The sequence below is a fragment of the Pyrgilauda ruficollis genome, unplaced genomic scaffold, assembly GCF_017590135.1.
Source record: "Pyrgilauda ruficollis isolate IOZ18807 unplaced genomic scaffold, ASM1759013v1 scaffold4, whole genome shotgun sequence".
NCBI classification, from domain to species: domain Eukaryota; kingdom Metazoa; phylum Chordata; class Aves; order Passeriformes; family Passeridae; genus Pyrgilauda; species Pyrgilauda ruficollis.
In genome coordinates this window covers 5,892,683-5,914,954 of record NW_024525489.1, presented here as the reverse complement: position 1 = coordinate 5,914,954, position 22,272 = coordinate 5,892,683, and positions in this window count along the sequence as shown.

Sequence of the window (22,272 nt, the reverse complement as noted above, 5' to 3'; positions counted from 1 at the left end):
AATAATATTTTCATGGTGTATTAAGAGAGATTTCTGGGGTATGTAATATTCTTATCTACAGCATATTTAGTAGGATTTATTGCATACACCAATGAGGTCAAATACACACAGAAAAGTCTGTTAACCAAATAAATTAAGTCAGGCAGCTGCAGACTTTAAGTAACTGAATCAGTGGAACCAAAAATCTAGTAGCAAACTATAGTTATCTCTGGAAATGCTCTGTTTGGTTTTTTTTTTTTTTTTTTTTTTTTTTTGCGGCCAGTTCAATGCACATACAATATGTTTAATCTACTAAGTACTGAAAACCAGGGAAATATGTTAATAGTGAGCACTGTCAACCAAAAACTGCCCTCTCTCAACCTCTGCTTTTCATACCAGCAGGTCAGAGTGCTACCCAACACCTTGGACAGTCAATTGATTACACCACAGTGAGACAAACTGGTAACATCAGAAGGTCCAGGTATATTAAGACCCCTTTCAGAGCCACAAGGATTTTGTTTTCACCTTTTTTTCATTTCTTTTTGCTTGAAGAGTCTCCTGGTTAGCCTTACATGTGGGTTACTGAAAACTGTCTAATGTAATGTCTGATGTAAACTGTTTAGTATTATCAATACCACAGCTAAGACTAGGCATACACAAGGCTTTCCTAAAATTGCAAACTTAAAAATCTTCTCGGCGTTTGAGACACAGAAGGCCTAACTAGTGAGCAGGACAATTTCCAAATTTCATTGAAATGCTGGGTTTTTCTGTTCTGCCTTCAATCTAGTTTTAAACTCCCTCAAGTGACATGGCTTCCTCTGCTTCCTGCAGGAGATAATTCTATACCCTAACAGATTTTTTGTCTGAGAGACAAATGCTGATATTCTGCATTATTCTTCCTTTTTTAATTTAATTCCATTAATGTAAATTATACTCCCTTTCCCTTAACTTGTGTCATTGTTTTTCAAAGAGAACATAACAAAAGTTTTAATGAAAAGGAAGACTGCCTTAGGTAAACAGTAAAAAATTCATATTAGAAAGAAAAAATACCTTATTTCTATGAAGCAGGGGACTAATATGATGAAAATCAACAGAGGACTGTAGCTCATGCTGTGATGTGGTGAAACAGAACTTCAGCAATGAAGTTGCAAGACCTTCACCAATTCCACTACCTATTATTCAGGTAGGCTATAAATCTGGTAAACTTTTTCCACTGGTGAACCTTACTCACTAATCAAGTTTAATTAGCAATTTATGTAAGGGCTCAGCTCCAAGGTCTTTGAAGTCAGTGGGATTCTTTCCTTTAGTTTCATAGGGATCTGGATGATGCCTGTATTATACATGAGAACAACATTGCATTTGACAGTATGCTAACAGCATGAAAGTAAATAATGCGTGAATATCAAGAAATTAGAGTTTTCAAAAATATCTTTTACATATTTTACTTCTGTGAGTGTTTCTGATGAAATCACCTGCATCCTATACTTTTAGAAAAAGTTTTTCAAACCCTCTCAACTTTCACTTTAAAATTATTTAAATTGTAGCAACATGCCAAGTGCACTATCAATTTCTTTGACAAAGAATTCATTTTCCATATGGTTTCAGCAACAAAGAACTTTAACCTGTTTACAGTAGTTATAAAAGCAGTAACATAAGTACCTCTCCTCAATGTTACTAGACCAATTTAAGATAAAATTTCACAGTGCATGTATTATCGCTTTCTTTTGTTCTTTCTTCCCCCTTTCTAGTTATCTGGTCAGTGGAATTTCATAGAACAAGTTTTCCTCTGGGAGTACAGAGGAAAGCACTAATGGATGCTACATTCTACCTCTCTTGCATGAAGCTTGGAGGGTTAAAGGCATTCCAGCAAGAGCTCCGGACCAACCCTGCCCGCTGCCTCTCACAGAGAGCCAGCCTTGGTGGTCAATTTTCAACCAAGCAAAACAGGCTGATGTATTGGAGAGGAGATAACACCTCACAGCTTTGCTCAGTGAGGTATCCTAAACCTTCTGAGCCAGGCATAAACACATATACACCCATATCTAATATGTGGACTTCATCTCTCTTCCTCTCCTAGGAACTCCCCCCTTACCTATGTGAAGGCTGAACTCCCATGTTCGTGTTAAACCATTGCTGGCCCACTTAAAGCAAACAAAGTAGAGATAATGTTGCTTTTCTTTCCAGCCAGAAATGCTGGTTTTCTGCTTAAATGCATACCTTTGATGGTGGCTCACTGGCAAAACTTGCCTTAGGTAAAAGAAACAAAATTATGCAATTTTCAGCTAAAATAATTTTGCCTTTAAAGAGAGAGGGAAACATATCTAATCCATTTTCCCAAGGAGAGCCCACTTGTGAAGTTATAATTATTTTATTGGTCTAAGCTCATTTCTATTAAAAAAAAAAAAAAAAGAAATTTAGACTAGTGCTTATACAAAGCTAACAGGAACAATCTAATGGAGCCCTGTGGACTGTATGGACTCCAAAGTGGGCCAACAGGTCAAATGTTCTTGGAATAAGGCATATTACATTCACAAATTACATACATAGATGTGTATATATATATATAAAGATACAGATCTTAATAAGACATGAAGTACAAACCATCTGTATTATTTCTACATTTCCATATTCCAAGGTGAAAGAGGGCAGTGCTGCCTTCTTATCACTCTGTCAATCTCAGAAGTCTGTTTTGCAGACTTGAAAGGAGTGAAGCTGAAAGGCTTGGAACATGTCATATTTAATGGGACTGACTGAAATAACTGCTGTGAAAGTACACTGTCACAGCCTAATACAACTGCGTACCCAGCAAGGCTATGTTCGCTACAAAAATGCTCTCTTCAAGCGTTGTGAATATGGTGCTGGGTCACAGAGGGGCAGTTCAACACACAGTAGTAGCACATGGCTAGTACTAGTTAATACATAAAGTTCAAGACATTGTATTTCTCACAATTAATGGGTCCGTGATGTTTTCTCCTCATGCCATGACCCACTGTGCAGAACATCAGAACCTCACCCAAAAAGGAGCTGGGAAGCTCACCTGAAGATCCTACAAAATTACCTGCACTATATGGAATAGACTAACAAAACTTTCCCTTATTTTCTCTAGTCATGCCTTTTTTCATCACTTCAGTACTTGAGAAAGCTCTGATGATTTTTTTTTTTTGGCACTTCCTCCACTGGGCAGCAATTATTTTCAGTAGTTAGGAAATCTGGTATTCTACACTGCTGTGGAAAGAAATGGTTAACTTTTGTTTATCATCAGACTTGAGCATGGAGTTCACTGTGTCTCAAAAGCAAACGAGTCACTAGATAAGACCTGTGCTGTTCTCTTAGTACTCAACTGTGTTTGCCAGAGCAAAAGGCTCAGATGGAGCATTCCTCTATTGGAGGAATGATTTTCCTGGCATTTGTGGTGATTCTGGTGCTGAGAGAAGAAATAGGTGCTGGGCTGTGGTTGGTTTAAGAATGTGCTGATCCAGCACAGGTGAGAGAGTATTCACTGAAATCTGACTCCTGTCCTCTGTTCCTGGAGACTTCTGCTGCCAGACATCAATGAAGCTTTACCTCTTCCATTTAAAATTGAAGCCCAACACAAAAGCTGGATGCTACTTTCACTCCATATTACCAAGAGTTCCCAGTTAAAAATGTTCCAAAGCTCCAAAACTGTGATGTTTCTCTGCAGAATTTTTATAAGCCTCTTAAATTCCTGCATGGGCTATAACAACCTCATTTAAGCCGCAGGGTAACTTCACTGACATCAGCAAATTTGGCTCAATATCCTCCAATAGATGGGCAATTTGTTTTCATAATAAACAATACCACAAATCACAAGAAAAGCAGCATAGCGGCCAAGATGTCTTTAGCCCTTGTAAGAAAAAACCAAACTCTTCTACAATCAAAGGACTTTGTTTTCATTTTGGTGAAGTAAAATATTGCATTCCCTCAGAAGGTTTTTGTCTCTGATTCTATCAGTCTTTTGGCATTAGGGACAGTAGAGACTGCACTGTAGTGTGAGACTGCAGAAAGCCACCTTGGAAGAGAAAAAAAAGAAAATTATAAGAAAGATTTCAAGCAAAACTGAATGTGAAAACTATGAGAAAAACTTAATTCCCATTATGAAGGATTGACTTTATTAAAACTACTTCTTTGCTATGCCCTTTTCTGAGTTACTATTACCATTTTAACTTACCCTCTTATGGAGGAAGGAAAAACTTTTTTTTCTGAATAAGCATTAAATACATTACAAATTTATGATGAATACAGCAAACAAATTAAATAATAAATAGAAAACATGCTTGTTTAAATGAAAGTATGAGTATTACTTAGGTAGTGAAGCTCATGTACCATGAAAACACCTCAGAGAGATGTTATTTAATGGTGAGGTATTTCTTCATTCTATATTCAAAGTAAATAGCACCCATAAACAGTTGCTATTCATCAAACATAGGAGGACTGGATTTGGATGCATTTCCATGTATGTTTCCTTAGTCTCTGATGTGCCCTCTTCTTAAGCAAGTAAAAGGGAACAGAGTACACACTGTCTTGAGAAGTACAATTTCCTTTTCAAAAAGATCCCTGAATGCTAGCAGTGCCAAGCCCCCAATACATCTCCTTAGTTAGATTTTGTGACAGAACTTAGCAGAATTAATTATTAATTTTCACTTTCTTCCTGAAAAATAGTAAATAGCACAGCATACACATGCATTTTAACTGTCAAGGATATATTATTTTACTTTTAGATTTTATTTCTATAGGCTTGGTTTGTTCTGAGATTCATAGAAAATCCTCAAGGACAATCTAGATAAAAGCAACAATGAGACTGTTCCCTTTTAAAATAAACAGCACGTATTAGCCTACATATCATAACATTTTAAGTATGTTTCAAATAACGTAGAAAACACAGTTGAGTGTTTTAAACTCCATTCAGGAATAAATTTGAGAGTTTGGAGTATAGAAGAAAGGTCTGATAGTTTCTTTTTTAAGTACAACTTCTCTCCCCTCTTTCCTGGCTGTTAACAACCCATGGGTTATTATTATTATGGTGCAGGATGTCCTGTGGTTTCAGAGGAATGTGGGAAGGACATATTCCAAAGTGTCTGTGATGATCAGGACAATTTTCTTTGAACTGAGATCTGGGCTGTCACTGTAGGCAGCTAATATGTTTCAGAAGTCATTTTTTCCTGTAACATTTACTAAGCATGTCATGGTTTTGGGTTCTTTTTGTTTTATTGTTTCATTCATTAGAGAGAAGCCATGAAGCAGAAAGGAAGAAAACATAATCTGAAAACACATTTTCTCTTGTTTCTGTCCTTAAAATCCCATCCCTGGCAGGTGAAACAATAATGTGAAATCTTTACATATATTTAAAGACAACTGGGTTATGTTCTGACTTCATACTTGACTAGGATTCGAGCCACTGCATTAGTGAGGATGCAGAAGCAGGTTGCTCCTTTTGCCATGGAGTGCAAAAGCAGAAAATGACTGTCCAAGGGAAAAATGGGAGAGTTGTTATTTGAAAACTGTTGAAGTTCATGTGCTTATCAGAGGAAATTAAATTACATTTGCTTGCACCCACAAAAATTACTTCAGTGACATAATAAGGTACTCAAGTGAGATTTAAACTAGAAAACTTTGATCACTGTAGATCATTCAGAGAAGTACAAAGGTGCATTTTCTGTTTTTTGGTTTCCCTGATGCCTCACTGATATAGTTCTGCCCTGATTCAAAATCAGCTGCCCCAAACTTGTCTAGGCTGGACTGCACTTGCCTTTGTGTAAACTATGATATGTCATAACACCAAAATCACTGCAGACTTTCAGTTTACTTTCAGAAATGAAGAACCTTGCTGGAAACTTAAAACTGCCCAGTAAATTCCAGATGTCACCACAAACTGGAATCAATGAATCCAGTCATTCACTTATTATATATAAAAGGAAAAATGTGTTTTTAAGAAAAGCAGACATGCAAAGAAAGTGAGAACTGCAGGACTGTACATCACAGACTGCAAAGGGCAGTATTTATAGCCTACTTTGAGATCAAGAATATCAATTAAGAATGATAAAGAAGCCGGGATTTTAATTTGAGCAAAATGTTCAACTGAGGAAGCAGGATAGACATAAGAGGATTCCTTTTGAGCTATTAGCTGTTTGAATTGATTATTAAGAGTCTGGAGGGACCATATCACTGCAAGCATGTTTTTAATCACTAAACTCTCTCTGACCTCAACAGTGGCAAGATGAGGCTCCAAGATATAGGAGAAAATACCTGTAAGACTTGACCATGATTCACACTGAGGCAAGGCCTTTCTAGCATTTTCATGAAGACATAAATAAACACATTAAATACTTGTCTCTCTTTGCCTGTCAGAAACTGGCCACTAAATACCATGATTTATGGTGCATTACACTAAAATGTAGTGAGTTACTTTGAATAATTGGTAGATGCAGCCACTCCTTTCGCTTTCCAAGCTGTTTGATATTATCATTCATTTTTTCTACTGAAAAACATCAGCTGAATTTTAAAACCAGTGTAGGGTGAAGTGAGGTTAAAACTGCCCACTGGTTGGTCTTTCCATGTTCTTCCATTCAATAAAACAATAGCAGAGCTTTACACAATGGAATGTCTCTGGAAAAAGCAAGTGAGAAAAGCCTGGCTGTAGCTTACAGAACCACAGGGGGAATTTATCTAATTATATGAGAGAGCCATTTATGTTTGATGTTTGACACCATTCAGTAAAATAAACACCTCAGGAAGTTACAATTCTGAGCTTTAGTTTTTCCAAAAAAGTGAACATTCTGTAGGTAATGGGTCTGGAACACACACCATATTTGCTGACTCTTTAAAGTACTCTAACACCAAATGAAATGAAATGCAAATTTGATCAGAGAACAACTGTCTTTGCACATGTTCTCTACATACAACTAAATGGTAATATGGAGGATAGGGAATTTCAGGAAAAGGAAGATTTAGTCTATAGAGAAAAAAAACAGACTTCATTGTTAAAACCTCTATGGTAATAACTGCATAGATTACAAAGACTTTGTATTTCGTGGCTCACACATCTTAATATCTAGAGACGCTTAGAAGATAAGTCTGGAACCCTATTGTTGTTTGTAACAACAATCAATTTGCACATAGAGCAACATGCACTGGAAAATGTGCAATACTTGATCAAGATGTGTTTGTGAACGTTATTTTGTGTTTTTATTTTCTATGGCTAGAAAATAAACAAACTTACACACTTTTTTCCTTTTGGTTCCCATATAGATACTAATAACACAAATATGGTTGCTCCCAAGGAGACAAAAGTAATACGTCTGGTTAAAGAGACAGGGCATGTTTACAACACAACAGCAAACATTACATAGAAACATATATATACATATACACACATTATATAGATATGCACATAACAAGGAACTCAAAAGAGCTTGGCTACACACACCCAAAAATGAATAAGTGAATGTAGCTAATTGACTATAGTAGTGAGTTAGCAATTGACTATAGCAATGAGTTAGTAATGAGTATTAACTAATGAGTTAATACCAGGCATAATACAATTTTCATTAGTTTCTATGCAACAAGTTCTGTTGTGTAGAGTTTTAATTAAAATATTTCAAAAATGTTAATCACAATATTTCCAAAGACAGTGTCATCAAAATGCCCATTTATTGATAATTTGGTAAGGAAATTCATCCTGAGAACATTTGCTATCAGCAAACACTCCAACTTCTCCAGACTCCTGCTTCCCTAAATGCTGGTACTACATATATGTGCTGTTTGCCATAAACACATTAGCAAATACTGTCTATCTTATTTTAATTGCATCGCAATACTGCAGATTTTCTCACTATGAACACTTGACATAATAAGAAATTGCTGCGATTCTCTTTTTTTAAGTGAATGACAGAAAATGTAAATTAAGTGGCTCTACAAAAGTATTTCACAACTATTTGTAACATCTAATTTATTCGTTTCAAAAGCAAGAATTGGACATAACATTCTCATCTAAGAACTGTTGATTTCACCACAGAAAACCAAGGTAAGATTTTTTGTGTAGAACTGAGTTTACAGTACTGAAGCATTTTTACTGGAAAAAACCTCTAACCATGATTTTAACAGCTTGGTAATCTAAACTCACAATGCATCTGTTCTTAAAGCAGCCTTTAAGACAGGAGTAATTTACTGCAAAACAGTCTAATTAGAAGGCATATACTTATAATTTTACATCTAGGTAAGAATCAGATTTCTCATCCTTAATAAATTTCAGGATTGAAAATATTTTTGTACTCTGCAACAGAAAATAAGAAATTCTTTATGCTTCTCTTGAACTTAAACTGGGAAATGTTTTCTATGCTTGTGCAAATTTTTTGGGTTGATACATAAGCATAATCAATTCCTAAGTAAAAAACTTCCTGCAAAACATTTGTCTTTCAACAAAATTACATTTTTTAATGAACTTGAATTTATGTATGGTTCCATGCTAGGTTTTTTCAGGTAATTTTTATCTTTTATGACTTTGACAAAATAAATTTAATACATAAGGTGGCTTCCTTCACATATCTTATGAAAGTTACTGCATACCATTTAACCAAATTTTAAGTAGACTAGCATGGCCATGGCAAATGAAATTAATATTCTACAATGACAAATTTTGGGTTCAGAGAGGTAAAAATTTGTTTCATAGATAAATCTAAACCTCTGGTTTAAATAGTAGGAAAGTGTTTATCGATTCTGAGCCTTTTGAACCTGAAAGATTTTATGAGTTCACAGGGTAATTCTAATGAGAACTGTCTTAAAGCTGGGTGTTTAAACACCTAAAAGTAAGCACCCCAATAGAGCAGCTTTGCTGGCTGGCATGCTAATCCACCTTCTGCTACCTGTGCCCTGCTGGCAGAGCAAAGAAAGGCTCAAACTGCTGGCTGTGGGCAAGAGATACATTCCAAAAGACTTCTATTTACTTCCAATTTAGAATCAAGGTACATTAAGGACTATTCAGGACTGACTTCATCCTGACAATAATGCATCGAAAAGAAAATGCAAACCAAACTGCGGGCTGGGAGAAGAAGCTGAGTTGCTGTACAATCCGTGTCCATGTTTGATTGGTCTGTGGCTACAACCACCTTATTAGAAAGCATATTTTCTAAAATATTCTTTAAAATCAAAGGAACATACTTACTATGCCCCTATTCTAAATACTATAAAATGAGATACCAGTAAGAACTCTGCTTTACAAATCAGAGATTATGTGCTTTCAGTTCCCCTGAGAAACTGAAATAATCACAAGGATGATGTACCCACAAGTAAAGGCTGTTCTGTGCCAAGAATTTTAATCGACAAGCAGTAATGCCAAGACAGCAAGAGACAGCTGTGTAAGCTAAAAAAAAGAGAGAGAGTTTTGATCGAAAAATAGCATGGAGTCATTCAGCAATTGCAGTATTATTTTGTAGGTTGACACATCAGTTAGTAACAGGATTTGGACAGGTGACGTAGAGCTCACAGCTGTTTGGGAGCTTCTATAGTTTATTTTCAGTTAAGCATGCTATCCTTCAAATAAGTGTTGCTGAAAGAAGTAAAATGATCAAGAGCTGTTTGGAGAACTGGTCCCCTTTTCTGAATTGGACTCTGAGACATAAACTTGAAAATGCCATTGCCTACCTGTCTTGCAGGCAGATACATCTGGAAGTATTGGACCTGCTAACAGAAGACAACGACATCCAACCTCCAGGAAGAATTTGTTCTATGACGCAGCTAGAAAACTTACAAAGGACTAACACACAAATGTCCACACACCTCCTTCAACAAGACAGGCAAAATGTTCAATTAAGTCCCTGGAAATCAACTGCTGTTCTAATCTGAATCACAATAAAACCAGTAAGCTGAAGCTGTCAGTCAAAGATACTGCTACTTTCATGTGGTGATAACTGGGTTGCCTCCAGCAAGGCACTGGCTCTGTATCTGCCACTGCTTTTAAGGTGTCACTCTGTCAGGACAGCACAGGACATTACACCTGTGGGTTTTGCTACAAACATTGCCACATGGTCACAAGGACACAAAATAAAACAATAAACTGTAGAACAAGTTCCCGACAACTCGGTAAAGCAACACAACACTGAAATGCTTTTGTCTTTAAAATAAAACAATCCACAGAGCTTTGCTCTCTGCCATATGTTTTTATTCACATTTTCTGAAACCAATAAGCTCTCTTTGCTGTGGAGGGGAACAATTTGCCAGGCAGACAAACTGCACTTGGACACCTCAGGCAGCCATGCTGCTCTGGGAACAGCAGGTTCAGTCCAGCTGTTAGAAAGCAAGGCCTGAGAAAAGGTGGCCAGCAATAAGATGGAGACTTCTTTCATATCCATGAAAATGCTGTCCATCCTCTCATGAATTTTTTCTCCTGGGCAATTAAGAAACTTATATACTATTGCAGGAGATAATTGAAAATTAATGGATACTTGCCCTATGATGTGTAGCCTAATTGCTGATTTGCAAGTAAAATCCACTTTCCTGACGCAAGAGACAATTGACTTAATTTCTCTGGGGAACTGAGTAATTGGTAAGTTTGTTCTGGCCTGCTACATCTTGTCTTCAGTGAGCAGCACTATCCCTGATACAAGCCCTTAACTTGTCCCTCTGTACACAGTCTTCACTGGTGCAGAAGAATATCCTTGAGGAGCATGTAGCAGAAAGGAACATCCTGTAGTAGAAAGCAGGCATTAATTCCAACATATTTCACTGTAATTCTCCATCCAACCATACATCTCAGTTTGTTTGTGAGTGGTTATCAGCTGCCTGCCTCCTCTCCCTTTTCTAAGCATGGCATGATGAAATGTAAGATTTAGTATCATCCAAATTAATTTTTTAAGCCTTGACATCTGCTTATGACTATTGCTAGAGTGGAAAAGTGGGAATTCTCTTAAATTTCAGGGATAGTATCTGCTGCATCCAAATATCTGACTAAAGACCACTGTTTTATACCCAAGGACAGCAAATGTGGACTGCTTCATGCAGCTCTGACTTGATGCAGAGCAACACTAACGCTATCATAACACAGCATCTGAATGACCTCTGTGTATCCAGTTTTAAAGCTCGGCATTATGGCCTCATTGTGCAATTTAGCAGCCTAGAAATTGTCTGCAAATCTTTTTGCAAAAGCTTTTTTTTCTCAAATCCAAATAGAACTAACAAAACAAAGGCACAAAACCATTTTTTCTCCTCTTCCCTTATACTGGATATCTTATTAAAGGCATTTGTGCTTTAGCTTCTATATTGACTGCACTGAAACACAGGAATCTTAAAGTGAAAATTAATTTTTTATGGTGGCTACAGGCATAGCTTTTGCTTATGCAAGTTACTGGTACCCCTGCCAAACAGCATGTTTTTCTCCTTCTGCTTTGTTTACCATGTGTGGGTGTGCAGAACACTCTGTTTCAGCAACTATATCTCTTTTCCTGTATCTAAAGGAAATTAAAAATCTGAGTTTATATATTTCTGCACTCCAAAAAATTCCTAGGCACAGCTACTGGAGCAATGGCCAATAAGTGTTTAGGGCAAACAGCATTCAAATTTTATAAAGCTATCTTCAATGTATCTTCCTTGGCCCTTTGTTTAGGTCAGGATGATTTTTAGATATATTTTTATGTATGTTGTGGTACTACATTAGTTTAATGACTTAAGAAAAGAGAAGAAGAATATAAAAAAATCAGAAACTTACCATGATTTCAAATATGATCTTTCTATAGACTTGAAAAGCCCATCCTTTAATTCACTATCAGAGGTGTTACCAAGCATACCAAAGAGCATCTGGGTATCAAAAACTCAATGGTGGGCACAAAGAGTCTGTGTAAGTGCTGTCTTCAATCAAGAAGTAACAGTTATTAATAAATCTGGTTTTGATTTGAAAGTAATTTTGAATCTCTAAAACTTATTTCATATATAAATACTTAAATTTGATCCTTCTCCTATGTGGCTTCTTCTAAAGAATAACAGTATTAGGAAAAATTATGGAATAGAGCCCATTTTCCAGCCAGTGGAAGATCACTGTACTTCAGCGCACTACACTGGGTTTCTCTCAGAATTACTTTAAAAGCACAAAACAATTTATATTTTCTCTAAGTAGACATTCCACAGCCAATATTATCACGCTGTAAGGATCTCATGGGTGTGTATCTTCAACGTCATGTCCATTTACTTTGTATTTAACTCTACCTCATCTCTTTTTTCTGAGTTTACAGCAAAATAATTTGACCTTGGCCCTGGATAGCTGCAACTAAACCAAGTCAATGGAACCACGACAATTGATGGAAAGATCTCCTCCAAGTGTTTAAGCACTAAATTTTTCACTGAAGTCATGCTAAATTGCATCATTTTAGCTTTTAAGATTTCAGAAATAAAGCCATGCTTAGAGCCTTAATAAGGCCGTAGTTCAACCCCTTCCAGTGTGGCAGTGTCTTTACCGTGGGATGTTGTCCAGAACCCTATTTCTGTCTCCCCCATAGTGTTTTTTGCTTTTGTAACGATATGAATTTTCACAAGCAGCCCAAAACTGTGTAAGTCCCTTCATGTCTATACTGTTTGACAAATTCATGTCCATCTGGTATACACTGATACAACCTGATGTCTCTTAGTATTGTGTTCTCCCCTGAATAATTTTTCTGTAGAGAACAAAATGCTTCAGGACAGTTTATCAGGTTTTGTTTGTTTACATTTTATAAAAGAATAAGCTAGTTTTTTTCTAAGCTTTCCTCTTATGTCTACCATGACATCTTTTCTTACATCATTGTCTAGACTGAGCTTGAGATTTGCAGGACTTTTGGGGCTGCTTATTCACTGAGCAGTTCAGTCCTATTTCCAAGTAAGTGACAAAGATAACAAGTCCTAGCACTTGCACTTCCTACTTTCACTTGCCATTCTCTAGACATATTTAATACAGTTTCAATTCTCATTCTCATCATTTAGCCTTTTACCTAGGCTTTGTCCTGCCTACATTTTTATCTGAATAAAGTGGAATTAACTTTTTGCATATACTGTCATGAAGTTGTTCCCAATGAAGTATCAAAGCTGTGTATTTACAGCACATTGCTCTCAGTCATTATGTAAAAAAAGCATTGTTTCCCAATTTCTTCCCATCCCTGGCACTCCCCCAGGAAAGCTCAATGCAAGGAAGCACAAATAGTAATGGTGGAAAAACTGAGCAATGGCTGTGGTAAGGAGAGGATGAGACCATCCTTTTCAGCAGGAGCATGGATCAAAGGGATCATGCCACTGGTAGGGTACAGTTCCTATTGAAATAAATTTGAAAAATCAAAACAAAAAGATTGTTTTTTCCTTTTCCTTGTTTTTACATTGCATAAAAAGCTTTTTAGTGACTGAAGGGTTTAGCATGGTAAAAAAGTCCCACGAGTAATGAAGCACTGGACCAGTTGATGGCCCTTTTAGAACACCATGTCTACATGGCATTGACATAAAACCAAGTCTAAACTTGGAGCCTTACTTAGAGAAAAAAAGGGTCATAAAAGTTGGTTTCTTACATGTCTTCATTCAAACTGACTAATGATAAGATTAACCCCTTAGCCAAGCTGCTCTCCCACTCCTGCACAAACCTTCTCCCCAGTATTTATAAGGACATAAATACCTTAGTGGCAACTTTATGAAAAACATCTCTGGTTTTGATTAATATTAGCTTAACTCTAGCTTCTTCTAAGGAGTAAAAATTGAGAATTAAAGCCCTACAAAAAGCCAGAATTCATGGATCATATTCTCCCCAGACAAAGCATGTGAGAGTTCATATGCCAGAGAAATTTTTACATTTTCAAATGTAATTGGAATTGAGCAAAGCAAAGCGTTATATTTGCAGATGTTTGTCTCCAAGGCCTTCATAAAGTTAAGTCCTTTGAGAAAGTGTAAAATATTTATAGAAACAAGAGATTCATCTTGTGCTTGGTCTAGTTTGTATTTGTCAGTCTATCACACTGCAGATTACCACATGCTGCTATTGATTATTTCACGTAGATCACAACACCAGCTGAGAGAAATTCCCCTCTCTAAGAAACTTGATGAAAGTAGGAAACAAAAGAGGTATTTTAAGTGGAAGCAGATGTCTGAAATTTCTTAGTAAGGCTGGTTCTTGGTTCATCTGCTCAGTTAAAAGGTTAGGAAATAGCAAGGAGGCCTGAAAAATGTAGGAATTAATTTTAGGTGGATTGTCATTATTTCTTTGACTTCTCTGGAGCAGCTCTCAGACCTCTGAGTTTCACTCTCACTTAATTCCACTCTTGGACCAATACATCACCTTTTTCATTATTAATAACAACATTATTCTTACTATGTTCAAGGCAGCTTAAAAAGTGTTACAGAGTTAATTTTTTCAATATCCATTTCAAGCTCAGTTTTGAGAAACAGTAGTCATCCTTCCTTGCAAAAATCTCTACTAAACTGAACAGAGAAAAATATCTCTTTTGCAGATGGGTTTCTTTCTGGCAAGCAAGTGTGGGAGCACACACACCAAATCAGTTTTCCACAGAAGATTATTTCTTGAAACAAAATTTTCTGCATGATAAACAGCATCTTCTCTCCTTTTGTACTTTGGTTACCTTCTTGTACTTAGATCATCAATGTACTTATGGGGCTGAACTGGAGAAAATGAAATGTTTCTGATATTTCTACATTATAGTTGTTTCTACACTAATTCTATGTCTCTCAGCTGTTCTATCTTAGTTCAGAATAAAATTAGCATCAAGTGATATCTTCCCGTGGAGAAGTATTTTGGTTTGTTTGACAAATTCTTCTGAAAATTAGTAATATAATCATCAAAACAAACAAAATAGAAGATGTAAAATCCTATTAAGATGTATGAAAATGGCAATTCCCCCATCCCCTCCCATTTCCAGTTTAACATAAACAGAGCAAATTTCATTAACCCAATCAAGGGCACTTCACCACCAAATATCTCCAAACCACAGAGGATACATAGCTGCTAAAAAAAAAAAAAAAAAAAAAAAAAAGAAGAAGGAAATAAACACTGTCAAAACCACCTACTCTTCTCCAACTTTCTTCTTGGAAATTAATGACCTATTTTTGTAAAAACTTAACAAAAACCAATAAATTTAATGTGATGAAGGAACAATCTAGGGAAAAATTCATCTGAAATTGCTAAGATGATCTGACTGAGAACAACTGAAAGCAGAGTGCTAAGGGCAGAAAGCATGAGGCTGTGCCCACAGTCCCTCCCATGGCTGCTCCCTTTTGCTGTTTCCCAGCACTCCAGCAGCTTGGGGAGGTCAGGACCTTTCCACCCTCCTGCTGGGCCAATGTCACTGTCTGCTTTGCAGGGAAGAGGACACCAAGCCTGTGCTGGCCTCAGGATCCCGCATTGCTGCCTGACATAACTCACCCAAGCATCTGTTTCAGGAAGTCTGAGGAGTAATATAAAGCAAGAAATACTCCAACTTATTTTTCAGAGAAATCAAAGAACATTTTTGTAAGAGAAGTCTGGAGAGTATATTTTGGACTTAGAGTACATTTGGAATACACTTGCAAAAGTTTAAAGAGCCTTGACACTGGAAACAATGAAATAATTTTTTTGCTTTCCTGATTCTTCCATTGCTTACAGAAACCAGCTGTTAGATGATCTTTGTAAATAAGCAGAGTTGCAGTAAAGAAACTAAACTTTATTACAAATTTTTCCTCCTTTCAGGAAAATGACAGGACCTGCTGCAATAGCTGCCTGGGCAAAACTGGAAAGCAGTAAAGTGTTTTGATTAAAAGATCTTTCGTTAATAAAACCCAAAGTCAAAACACTGGAAAAATGGAACTAACTGCAATATTTTAGCATGTGCTGATTGAAACGCAAAAAACAACTCTCTGGAAAGTACTTATTGAGAGGGGGAAAAAAAAGCATCTTTTAAATATGCTGTTATGTTAAATAAGGAGTTAAGGTGAGATATACAGCTCTTACTATTAAGTAAAGAGTAAATGCAAGACAACTACCAAAAAAAGGTGTCTATAAGATGCTGCTGAGCTTGGGCTCAGCTTGTGATGTTCTAATTACAGTAATTATTCTGTCTTTTTACTCACAGGTTTGTGCAAAATGTTTCTAAAGCATTCATCAGAAGAGGAGCAGAGCAGATTTTACAGTTTCTGCTGAGATCACTCATACATTTTGCATGTTTCCAATGAATAATTATGTGAAATAACATACAACCTATGCACTGTGAGTGCCCCATAGCCAAAAAATAAAGCAATTCTCATTCCCTAATCATGCCATTGTCTTAAATACCCTTATTTAATTTGATAGTGACAACATGCAGACTCGGGGTGCGTGTGGGAGCCCCATCACTTTTCATCCTCAAACATCCCCAACTATCATTATAACTCTGTTTCCACTGCACAGGCCCAACGTGTCTTTAAGCATCTGCATAAATAAAAAAACACTCCCCACATTTTGGAACTAATTTAGACATTACTGTACAATATACATTTTATTCTTTACCAAGAAGTCACCACATAAATATAGTTATAATGCTCCAGTCATGACTGGAACTTACCACAAAGAATTTGATAGTTATATTTACATTTTCCATAGCCCAAAATGGTTTAAGTGTAGAAGTATATTATATTGATTATATATCCATTGTTGGGTACTAGTTTTGTTTAAGTCCCTTAAAGCATGCATACTTATCTAAACTGGAGATGTATTTTTGATTTTATATCTTCAATAATGTTTCATATTCAGTTAAAATAATCAATCCAACTTATTTGACAATTATAATTAATCTCTATTTACAATTTTGCCCATTAGTTAACAAAATACTGTGGAGTTCTCTCTGAAAAGCCCCCCATTCATGATTTATTCTTCTTATTTTCATTTATCTTGGTAGAAAACATCAGCTGGGTGAAATTAAAGGTGGAAAAGACAGTTTTAATTAATGTCTTCTTCAGAAAAGAGTTCCTAAAGTTGCTGAAGTGATCTGTTTTGACAGTTTCAAAACAAAATAATCCCTTTTGTGTGTTTGAAATTATTTTTTAATTTGAAATTTAAGACCCAAAAAATATTGTGTCCAATGAAAATGAAACATTTGAAAGGTAAAACATGCTTTCAGCAAAACATTTTGCTGGCTTACTGAAATTGTACACTCTTGTGCTGATTTGAAACCTAATACAGACTTAAAAACTATTTTAATATATACATATATATATACATATATATAAAGATTTATCTCTCAGTATACATATAGAGAGATAGGAAAACATATGCAAATGAAAACTGAGATGGAGAAATAAATATAAATACATAAATGAGCACACATTTATGCCCACCAGAGTCACCTTTGAAATCTAATGGGCAGTTTGAGACTAACACTGGCCATCAAACAGAATCTTAAAAATTTACATGCTTCCTGCACTCAGGTGCAACAACAATAAACTGCCAAATCAGTTGGGTACTTCCTTAAAAAAAGAAAAAATCTATCAATAAATGCCTTTCTTCCAAGGATGAAAGGAAATAAAGGGAATTTAAGGCTTTGAAAGGAATCGAAAATGGACTCTCAGTATCCATCTCTGAGTTTACATCAAAATCTCATTATGTGCTTAGGCTTCTGAAAGCAGTTTGACTATAAACACAGACTTTTAGAGCAGCAGCCTAAAACTTCAAGGACTGCTGCTGGTATAAGAAATAGATGATAGATACTTTAAAGAGAAAATCCGAAGTGCTGGTAAGTTAGTTGATAAAGACCATCTTTAGGAGAAAGCAGAGAAAGGTGCTGAACAGAAGATTTAGGGCTTTTTGCCAAATATCTTCCAAGACTTGAAAAACTTATTACTTTCTAAACAGAATTAAAAATTTTTAAAGCTGTGTTTTACTCCTTATTTTACTCAGCTGTCTTTAAATATGTAACTGATAGTATTATTCTCACTGTACAGCTTAGCTGTAGGCTCATATTAGCCCAGTTTAAATATTTCACACAGCTGGAAGTTGTCAGCACAAGAAATAGGAACACGGAAGCTGCAAACATTCTCCTGCAAGTACATGTATGCTGGCACCCTTTCAGGTTTATTTGTTTTTAAGGCTGTGCTAAGGATGTTAGGCTTTGATTCTATCATTTGTCCTGGTTTTGTCCCTTTTACTGACAGTGGATGATTCAGATTTCAAACATACTGCCTTCAAAAGAAAAAATACTACATTTTTCTTAGTCTTAAAATTGGTATGCGCTGAAAATCTTCACATTCACATCTCCCCCAGTGCCTGACATGAGTTTTTTAAAACAGCGAAAATTGAACAGATCTTGATCTTACAGACTGGTTGGGGATAGGAAGGGTGGGCAGAAGCAGAAAATAATTGCTAGGAAAAAATTCCTGAAAATAATCCCTTGCAATTTTCATTTCCTTGTTCTAACTTACAGGTGTGACTGGCCTAGAACACCAAGATACTCCACCACCATCCAAAAACTTTGAGAATGTTTGGATTCAAGTGTTAACATCAAATTTAAAATTTGAAATGTGTATATGATAGCTCTTATTAAACATAGCCCCAAAACTGGGAACATCTAAACATAAATTCAAAAAGAAAATTAAAATTCCTGCTTCTAAACAGCTCTGAAATACAGAAGTCTGTAAATAAAAAAATTGAGAAAATTCTTCCACAAGCAAGAAGCCTGCAGTGTTTTGTAGCAATATACTTAGTGAGAGTTTTACTGTTGCGACGAACTCTCCGTGTGTGGAGATACGAGGCTTGACTCTATTTCAGAAGGTTGATTTATTATGTTAAATATTATATTAAAATACTACATTAAGACTATACTAAAAGAACAGAGAGGTCAGAAAGCTACAACAAGAACAGAACAGAATAGAATAACAAAATCCTGTGACTGCTCACAGCCTTGGCGCAGGTGGCTGTGATTGGTCATCAATGGAAAACAATCCACATGGACCAATCCCAGCTGCACCTGTTGCATTCCACAGCAGCAGACAGTAATTGTTTACCTTTCTCTCCTGAGGCTCCTCAGCTTCTCAGGAGAGGAAAAATCCCAGCAAAGGATTTTTCATAATATCATAGCTACATTTTACAAATTATAATGGATTGAAGGATTCATATTTGTGCAATTTGCATTTGGTCACATGCAACAATAAAGCATTCATGGACTTTTTTTCTTCTATAAAGAGAAGTCCCTTCCTACTATTTTGGCACAAAATCAGACTATTCATGTAAATGACACACAGTCAAAAATGGATCTGCAGGAAATTCTGTCATTTTACTTTCAACTGCTCATTGGAATCTGTGTTTTTCCCACAGAAGCAAAGTTTGTAAAGACAGAGATTTCTTTACAGCTACTCCACAGCCAGAAGAAGACAAGTAAGTTTTTCTCATGTCTGACTCAGCAATCCGCTAACAATAAAGGCCAAAATATTCAGGTTTTAATCTCAACTAACTGAGACGTGTTCATCCACCAATGCAGTTTAATGAAGTGCTCTATTCTGCATCTCTCATCAGCTTCTGCACTAAGAGAGGAACAGCACCCACTCCACCAACAGCTGTGGGCACTTCTGGGTCTCTGGCCCTCTGAGACACCAGAAGGATGTGTCCCACACAAAAAGTATCCCAAGACATTACGTGTCGCTGAATTTAGAGAAAGATCAAATAAAAAACCAAGAAGCACTCCTTGAGCACCATGCCTTGCTAGGAATTCATCAAATCCAAGTGTTTCATATACAGTTATTGAGGTTTAATGAATAAGCATCCAGCTTTAATGGCACTGGAAAGTTTCTAACTTAGTCTAATTTGCTAGCTTTTATTTTAATGTTCTTTTCTCCTAGTAGAACAGTTAAAAGGGTTTTGGTTTTCTTTTTAACCTAACAAACTCTGAGAAAGCAAAAATACTATTTTATAGCATGTTATTGAAACAGTTTTATGTCCAGCATTTAATAATATTTATGTCAGTGTATGATATAGAGGCAGAAGCCAACACTATCCCATTTTCTTACACCACTAGATAATTAGGTGTAGAAAGTTCATCTGCCAGCAAACCATTTTCTACTTATGCTTTGTCCCATCATCCCTCCAATGCCTGTCTCTCCCCCGCTCCCTGTTCCCTGCCTATCAGGCAGCAATGAAACATATGCCTGTGTCATAATCATACATGCCACCTTGTTGAAATACTGACTTATTTCCTCTCCATTTCTCTGAAAATGTCAAAATATGGGACTGTTCTATGGTTCTTTTACTGAATGAAAAGTAACAACATTCTCCATTTGCTACAGCAACTAATATTTAGACCAGGAAGAAAGACTCCTGCCTAAAATTTACACGCAAACATGTACAGGCCAGAACAGGATGTTTTAGGACATGATTTTGTTTGTTCTTCACTTTTAGTAGTAAGCCGCAATGTACTCATTAAAAATTGGCAAGAACACAGAGAGATAAATTAAAAAAGAAAAAAGTTCTGGCTCAAATGAGATTTGTGTAGATTTGTGTAATGGCCAAAAAAAAAAAAAAAAAAAAAGGAAAAAAAAAGTAGATGCAGAGGAAAACTCAGGCCGATTTTACATTGCAAAGACTAGAAACCTGTGTAGAAATATGGGGGGAAAGCTACATTACAAGAAGAGAAAAGTTAAATTTTGGAATAGAGAAAGCAAACCTGATTGCAGTCAGAAATCATAATTATATCTTTCTCTTGTAGAGAAGAATGTACACATTGTCAAAATTGTACATCGCTGTACATGGCTGTAAGTGTAGTGATTTAATTTGATTTTTGTTCATTAAGCTACAGAGCTGAAGCTTCATTTCACCAAATTCGGGTGTACATCTGTTGGCTGATATCTTTTTCAAAATTTAGGGCATAGAACTAAAAATATAGCTGAGACTGAAAAGGAGGGAAGTTCTGTCCACATTTGCATGGAAGTTACTGTAGCAATCCTGCTCTAAGCATACAATAGGTATCCAAAGATTTTCCTGTCTCTGATGCAGTGGGAAAAATGGAAAAGCTTTTGGTACCACTTCATTTTTCCATCTGTGAGTCACAAAATTTTGTCTTTCTAACCCCTGATGTCAAGCTAATGTGCTTACAAGTACAACTGCTTTCCTCTTGTGCAACAGAAAAATAAAATATGCTGTGTCTACCCACAAACCCCAACTTCCAAATTTTTCCCATTTTCCTTGTATATGGAACATCTTTGAGAGCACTTCAAATAATACTATGAACTTATTTCACCTTCATAGGGTTATTTTACCTTTCAACTCCTTCTCTGAACAAGGTGCCCGAGACCTTGTTTAATTAATTTTACCACAGGCTCTATGATTCATAGAAGTAAAATTGTTTTCATACTAATGTTTCCTTGTTCACTGTTGCTCTCTTCCTGCTTCCTTTATGTCTGACCCCAGACAGTCTCATTTGGCAATCCCAAATCAGAATAGATTTGTTTTTCAAAAGCCACGGGCAGAGCTAATGACACTCAGAATCCCATGAAGTGGGTGTTACAGAAATTGAATAAATAGCACCTGATTTCCACTGACCAAAGACAGGATCATTAAGGTGAAAAGAGAAAAAAAAAAAAAAAAAAAAAAAACACAAACCTCTACAAACAAAGTTCTTTAGATACCTTTAGAACAGTGGGAACTAGACAAGAATGCGATAATATATTTCCCAACCAGGGGAAACTGAGCTGGAAATAATTCCAGTCAGGAAAGCATACTCAACTTTGAACTTTTCTTTCAAAGGTGAGAGCTTTCATGTGGTCAGTTCATGTGAATGGGTGTGAATTCATGGGAAATAGCTTCTGAAGTGATAGCCAGATTAAATTTAAAATCACTCTGCCTCTGTCTGAGGTGTAAATGCTGATCCAAAAAAGTGGAAGTGCTCTGATGGAGCAATCTTCTTATCTCTCCTAAGATCTTAATATTGCTTTCTCTGTGATATGTGAAATTCTGTAAAATCTCTTCTTACAAAGCAATAGTTATGGAAAAACTAATAAAAGTCAAATTAGAAGTATCTTCTGATAATTTTCGAACATGGCTACATGAGAATGTCAATTGTTTTACCTTTCTAAGAACTCCTGATGGCTTACACTCTTCAGTTCCTCAGTATTCTTCAGTTAACTTCTGAGTCAGCTCAAGTTTAGTTTAGAGAAGACAGTGTTACATTGTTAAGGAGAAAAATGAGTGTGTAAACTGAGTATCAAGAAAATAAAGAGTCCATCAAAACCCACTAACTACTCACGTATAGACATCATCCACAATAAAATAGCAAAAACATGAATGCATCTCAAATTGAAAATTAAACCCTGGGTATCTTCATTCTT